At 46.1% G+C, this 7,157-nt stretch overlaps 1 protein-coding gene across 1 annotated transcript in view; it reads left to right on the top strand.

The window, feature by feature from the left end:
• The first annotated feature begins 5,832 nt into the window (after window positions 1–5,832).
• The window catches only part of LOC112459504 (protein bric-a-brac 2-like), a 32,044-nt gene continuing 30,719 nt past the window's right edge, over window positions 5,833–7,157 (top strand). Inside the window, exon 1 of the mRNA XM_025023626.1 lies at window positions 5,833–5,953. The gene's annotated coding sequence lies outside the window, so the exon portion shown is untranslated. The remainder of the gene's footprint in view (window positions 5,954–7,157) is intronic.

The raw sequence follows: 7,157 nt of genomic DNA, 5'->3' as shown, positions 1-7,157 counted from the left end.
GAAGGCGTCCCTCCCGCGTGCGTTAACCTCTATATCGCCGCGCTCACAAGCGCACCTAGAAGCGCATCTCTTATAAGCACATTGAACAAACACGTCTCATTATATAAAAGTTATAGCCTCATTATATAAAAATTACATTGAGAAGAGAGAGAGAGAGAGAGAGAGGTCACTAAAAGGAAAGAAGTGCGGGTGCGTCTGCTACAATTAAAAAACTCGCACTCTTTTCCGGCCTGAACTCGGGCGAAATTCCTAGAATTCACGTGAATCGGCAGCAGTCTCGCGCTATACGTTTCCCGGGGTTTTAACAACGGGGTATCATTTCCCGCCGTGCGCGTTGCAATCTTCGCTCCAAGTTCCTCATGATATTTAATCAGGCGGACGCCGCAGCGCGATCTCTGCCTTCTGCCGCTCCCTTTCTCCGTCTCTTCTTGTTTCCTTTTATTCCCTTTCTTTTTTTTTCTCCTCCCCTTTTCGAGGGAAGAGCTTCTTCCTGAGCGGTCGCTCCGCAAAAATTTTCCCCCGAGCGCGAATAATAAATTCCGTTTTACGAGGTGCTCTTAATTCAAGTGGAAATCGTTGTAGTTACGTGTTATCGCTGTCTTTGTCCTCCTCCCTTCCCCCTTCTTCTCCTCCCGCGACCGCGACTCATTCCTTTTCTTCAACTATAGCAAGTAGGTTGCTACGACTTATGTGTATTTACTGCGGCCCGCCAGCAGGAAACGGAAAGATAGTTATCTGACGGCTAGAGAGACGGGGAGAGATAGAAAGAAAAAGAATGAGAGGGAGAGAAGACGCGGACGGGGAATGAAGAGACAGAGAGAGGAAACGCGTAGAGAGGTGGCCAGGTAGACGCCATAGTTATTTATTTTCCCGCGGCTGATTATAATATTACGCAAGCCGGCGGTATACGCTCGCGTAATGCGGATGCAAATGCGACAGAGACGAGTTATACCGAGTCGACTCGGCGAAATCTTCGGCCCGGAGCCGTATTTTATTCATACGCCCCGCGCGCGCACCTGCGAGCGCGAAACGCGGCTGGCTCTCGGTCCACGTTTATAGATATTCGTAATATACGCGTGTGCGTATGTATTACACCGGTATGCATTTATTGAGTGCACGTGTCATCGTAAAAGAAAAGGCGTCGACTTCGCCGAGGTTGCCGCGTGATTAAACACACCCGCGCCGTTTGGCGTACTCGCGAATTTCGATTTTTTTTAAGACATTTGGGAGACAACGAAAATAATAACGTTAGAGCGTGGCGAATCTAGATTCTTCGAGGAAGCTTCCATATAAAATATATTTCAGTCTAGCGAGATGCGCGTACGAAAAAGAAAGAAAATTAAGAAGAAAAAATTAAGAAAAAAAAGAAATAAGAAAGCGCGAACGATATTTAATCTGACGAATAAACACATTATTCTTACTTGCGCTACCTACGGCCGTCGCGGACTGCTTATTTCTGGCGCGTATGCGCCGAGCGTAGACGCGGACGTACGTGCACACACGCGCGAACGTATGCACGCACGCATACAGCCGTGTGCAAGATGCCTTTATATAACGTGTGTGGCAAAGACACGTGAATACGGCGGCACGGACGAGAGGAGCCCCTCCGCGCGCGCTATGTTTCGCGCATAACGACATATTATTTATATAAGCGACGTTGTCTCGACAAATCGTTCTACTCTCGCAAATTACCCGGCATATAGACGGGCGCAAGTAATAGCTATCCAGCGCGCGCGTAGGAATGGAACTCGCGGCAAAATTTCGCCGTGGTATTTTCAAGTAAATTCATGTTTCGACACAACTTAGTATCCGCTGGATTGTGTAGAGACTTTGAAACTAGCAAACGGCAAAAATGTTTGCGCGAGTAAAATAAATGAGAAAGATTACAAGACGGCAAATTTTTTATATTCGTAAATTCGTGGAAAGTAAAATCGTTGCCATTTTAAAATCCTCGCGAGGGATCTTAAAATATGCGCGTACAACTGTATTTTATTTTTCCGAGGATTTTCGTCATTCTGCTTCTCGGTATCCGATCCGCCCAATATCGTTCGCGGATCGCCAGATTTGCCACTTCGGAAAAGTATCTTGCGAGCCGGAAATAAAATTCATTCGAAATTCGTTCGCGTAATAATAGGCGAATGAAGGGAGGGCGTAAAAATATTCCGATTACATTGCTAAGCTCTTTAGACCGAGTGAAAAAATAAAAATAAAAAAGAAAAGAACTCAGCCGTGCGAAAGAGAGACGGATAGGTAGATAGATGGACGGATAGGGCGGATGGCGGTTTATTATGTTCCGGATGGGAACCCACGAGAACAATATACTCGGAATATAACACGTAAGTGGTGTAAAATGACGGACCGGAAAATTCGAAAACAACAGAAATGCAAATATAGAAAGACACCGAATCCAATTTGGCGACGATGCAATTAAGATGCGGAAAACAAATGAACGCAAGTAACGGCCGTGCATAAAAAAGGGGGAGGGGAGGAGGAGAAGGCGAATTTTATTACAGGTACGGGGGAAGCGGGGAGGGAGAAGAAATGCAGCGCGAAAAGTTTATTTAACGGAAGAGAGAGAGAGAGAGAGGGGGGGGGAGGGAGAGGAAAAAGGTAGGAAGCGGGAGGATGGAAAGCAGCGCGAAACGCACGAACGGAGACGGCTGGCGGTCGGGCGCGTTTTAAGCGTCGTCGATCAATTAAATCTTTAATAAAAGGACTTCGTAACCAGATTTCGCTTACGAGATAATAATGCGCATTACGGCAGCTCCGATGCGTGAGACGACTCGCGCTCACATACGCACCCACCCACGCACGCATGCATACACGCCTGTATACATGCACAGGGTGTCCCGGCCGGAAGCGCGCGCGCGCGCGCGACCTCGCGCCAGCGTAACGTTATTTTCTAATTTCCCATTCATGGGCTACCGTTTAGTTTCGATTTGCCGCTTCGTTACGACGCCAAGAGATTTACACGGTCAGATAGGATTGTTGCATGCCGCCACCTACCCCGCGCGCCTCCCCTCCTCCTTCTCCTCCTTCTTCTAACCGCGGTTTATATAACCATTGCATCTTTCGTCACCGCGCGCGCGATCTCTCTCCCCGAGATATCTCGCTCCGCGATAATCTTTTCTTTCTGCCTTTTTCTCTCTGTGTTTCTTTCCTTTTTTTATCTCTCTTTCTCTTTCTCTCTCTCTCTCTATTCGTCCGCCGGTCTTTCCTGGAAGATAATGCTCGGCCGCGCACTTTGCATTTCAAATGCGAGAGAGCCGGACGAACCCGGGGATCGATCGCGAATCGCGAGCGTACCGAGCTAACAACGCTAAAAGGGAATAATTTCGACGGCGATACCGGGCGATTAGGCTAGCGGCGGTAGGCGCAGCGCGCCTACGTTGCGCGGCGCAAAACGCGGGGATTGCACTTTGTGCCGCACAACGCACGCCGCGAAATCCGAAGACGAGGTGAGGTCCGTGGTCTTACAGTTAATTAATTTCCGAGAAGAGCAAGAACGCGTTCCGGTTATCTCTTTTTCTTTCTGAAAATGGAAAGTATCCCTCTCATGAATATAAATGATTATTACAACAAAATTATTATAACGAAAACTCGCTTTTCTTAGATACTTAATTTTTAACGTCGACGGCCGACTCTCTCTCTCTCGAGAATCTTCTGGGATCCCCAGTCCTGATATAATTTAAAATACGGAGCGCGCTCGCGTTAATTTAAAATAACGAGCCGCGGAAATCTGCGCTGCCGCGTCGTCGTCGTCGTCGTCGTCGTTGTCTGCGACTCGGCGACGCGACGCGGCATTCGCCCGTTTTTCGCGAGGGCGATCTTCGTTGCGTCTCACGAAGCGTCCGACCGACGAGAACACCAGCGGTCTTCTGCCACGGGTAACCGATTTTTATTGGGACTCGATAAGGGAGAAAAATTTTATCGCGTTTCTGGCGACCACGAAACGGATGGAGAGAAAGAAGAAAGATGGAACGAAGGGGTTATACAGGGTGCGCTTAAAAGGAGTAGAAATTTTTCGTTTAAAAATGAAGCGATTATATATGTAAAATTGTGTGACTCTCTCGGTTTTAACCGAAAAGCCGGTTTTGAAACAAAACATAAAATATCACCGATAAATATTTATTACTTCTGTCGTACTTTCGTAGAATTATGAAAATTATAGCTGTCATTTTATACGAAATTTTTTTCTTAATTGTTAGCAAGTCTTTTTTTCTTATCTTTCTATAAATTTTCGAAAATTTATACATATACTTTACCGAATATATTTACACTATAATTGACACTGTTAACATATGGTATAGTTTCGCAGTTTGCACAATGAATCATTTAACGTTGGAACTTATAATTTTTTATCGAACTATGCTTGTACGAGAGAATTTAAATACCAGAGAAACCATATTTTACAGTTAATCTCTACTAAACTCTCGTTCGAAAGAAGGATTCGATGTCTCGTTAATTTTCGGCATATTTAACGTTATAAATCGAACAAAGCTATTCGAATCTTTGCTAAGTAAAAATCCGTCGCAAATGGTACTATCGAGTTCCACCTTTTCAGGCGCACCCTGTATATATTTGTCGAGAGCGGGAGGAGGCGGGGAACGAAGACTGGAGAACAGAAGGGGTTGGTGGAGGGGGGGGGGGGGCAAGGCAGGGAAAAATGGAGAAAAAGGTCGAGAGCGTGGTACGCCGTGCCCAACGAGTAATAAGTTAGTAATAATATTTTCACAATATCTCTCCTGGATTGGATGTTATTTCATTATATTTTATTGCCTCTTACTATTACTCTTGCCAGTGCGGAAACCTCCCTCGGATCCCCGCTCGCCTCCCGGTACCCTCCGCCGCCCACTCGCCACCCTCCTGGGCCCCCCTTTCGTCCCCCTTCGACCACCGACGCCGTCCCGCTCTGTTTTATTATCTCGAGCCTCTCTCCGCACCGAGGGAATTCACTCGCGGAACTCATTATTGAGGGGTTTATTCTGCTGTAACCGTTGCTCTCGCCACTCGCTTGTCTCCCTTCTTCCTTCTTCTCCGTCCGTCTCTTCCTTCGTTTTTTTTTTGGCCGCGTACGTCAAACGCATCGCTCGCGAGCCAGTCTGTCAACGAGGCGTTTCCATTCTCCACCAAATTTTACTCCACTTCCCCATTCACGCGTAAATTATAAATAAATAGATATGTGTATGTATACATGTAAAGAGAAAAGAGAAAGAGAGAAATGTAAAAGATATTTTGGGATCACGCGATACCTAACACCATCGCTATAGTGTTGTGTTTCTCGCGAGTAAAAGATACGAGCTATACGATGAGTGAGATCATCCCGGGTTCTCCGCACGAGTGGGAAAAGTCAGCCGACCGATAAATCATTCTTTTACTTTGCCGCCCGTGCAATCTTCGCCACCACCAGTCGCGTATTTCTGCGGATTAACGTGTCTCGGAGGAAACGCGAAGGGTGGCTTGTATACACAAATAGAAGCCACTTTCGATCTTTAACCTTTTTTCGCTATAAATGCCACATACATACATACCTATACGTGTCCAGCTGGGAACTTTGCAAAGGAGCAAGTAGAAGTTGAAATAGAGATATCGGGTACCTATTAATAGAAGTGCAGTAAACTGCACATATCGCAGTCACGCGATCATAATTATCTCGTCTAGATAATTATATTGATTTAATATAGTTTTCGGAAGCGTGCGATCTCATACAAATTTTCGAGATTACTCGCCGGTTCATTTTGCTCTTCTCGGGCTTAATTCGGTCCGCGAAACCTCGCCGCTCACTTTTCTCAATCGCACCTCCTTTTTTTTCTGTTTCGTGACAGGCCGGAGGATCACAGGAAAAGCATCGACGCGCGGATGGACTTCGACGAGAGCAATGCACCGTGCGTGGAAAAAGCGCAGCTTCTACTGCGAGCGGTATCGACAGCGTACGAAGACATGTAACGTACAGGTGAGTTGTACCACTCGGGCATTACACGGCCGGGCGCACGTTGCAATTTCATGCGGAAAGTTTCGCCTTGATTCCACCTACGTAACGAGCGGCCGCGGCGTACCCCCTCATCGCCTCGGCTTCGATTTTCTCCTCCGCTTAAGGAAGCTCCGTTTTGAAAGCGAGAAACGACTCGCGTTACATGGACGAACAATGCCGACGGAGGGAGCAAAAAAAAAGGAGCACGCTCGATATATTGTACAGGGTGTCCCGAATATGTACTTTTTCCTGTCCAGACGATCGCATTTCAAATTGTCGAGTATGTAGTCACTAGTCAGTTTAACTTTCAGACGTTAAAATATTAATCTTGTTTAATCATTTTTATAAATTTCAATTATTAACGTAGCTTGGCTGTCGCATTGTTATATTTTTATCGAAATAAAATTAGCTTAAAATCAATAGAGAAACAAAGAGAGCGATTCTTGTACAGTTTTCTATGAATATTAGGAATTAATTTATTCATTGAATACCTTCATTATTACGCAAGTTTCTGAATAATTTCGCTCTATATGTTTCAAGACAAATATAATTTACGAATGTTATCACTTTTATGGATGAAATATCAAGCGAAGTCATCGTTTACCGTTATCATTCCCTTATCTCCAAGATAAAATTCTCATTATATATTTATTATCCGCGAGGACACGCGTGGCGCGAGAGAAAGAGAGAGAGAGAGAGAGAGAGAGAGAGAGAGAGAGAGAGAGAGAGAGAGAGAGAGAGAGAGCTAGCAAAGATCCAACGTCGCCCATAGTTTTTACCCGCGGTTCGGAAGGAAACGACGAACACCCTGTATAAATATCGGCGTGAGCGTCGCGCGTATTTGCGCGATATATTGCTCGTCGCGGCAGTCATGTGCACAAACTCGGCGACAGAAATAGCGAGTGTTGTCACCGAGAAATTGCGGCGGCCGATCATAAAAGTATTACATCAGCGGTCTGTAATGCTGCGCTCGCTCGCTCGCGCGCGCGTATATTATATGCGTTATTGCTGCAACGAGGCGCAGTGACACAATGTCGATTTGTCGCGACGACGATGCGATCAAACGTGTACGGCGCACACGTCGCCCGCGAAGCAAAGCGTAATCACCTAAATAACCACCGGTGACTGGTCGCTCTGCTTCTCACTCTTTCTCTCTCTCTCTCTCTCTCTCTCTCTCTCTCTCTCT

The sequence above is a fragment of the Temnothorax curvispinosus genome, unplaced genomic scaffold (assembly GCF_003070985.1).
Source record: "Temnothorax curvispinosus isolate PA1 unplaced genomic scaffold, ASM307098v1 QBEX01001001.1, whole genome shotgun sequence".
NCBI classification, from domain to species: Eukaryota; Metazoa; Arthropoda; class Insecta; order Hymenoptera; family Formicidae; genus Temnothorax; species Temnothorax curvispinosus.
This window is presented reverse-complemented; position numbering and strand designations above follow the sequence as displayed.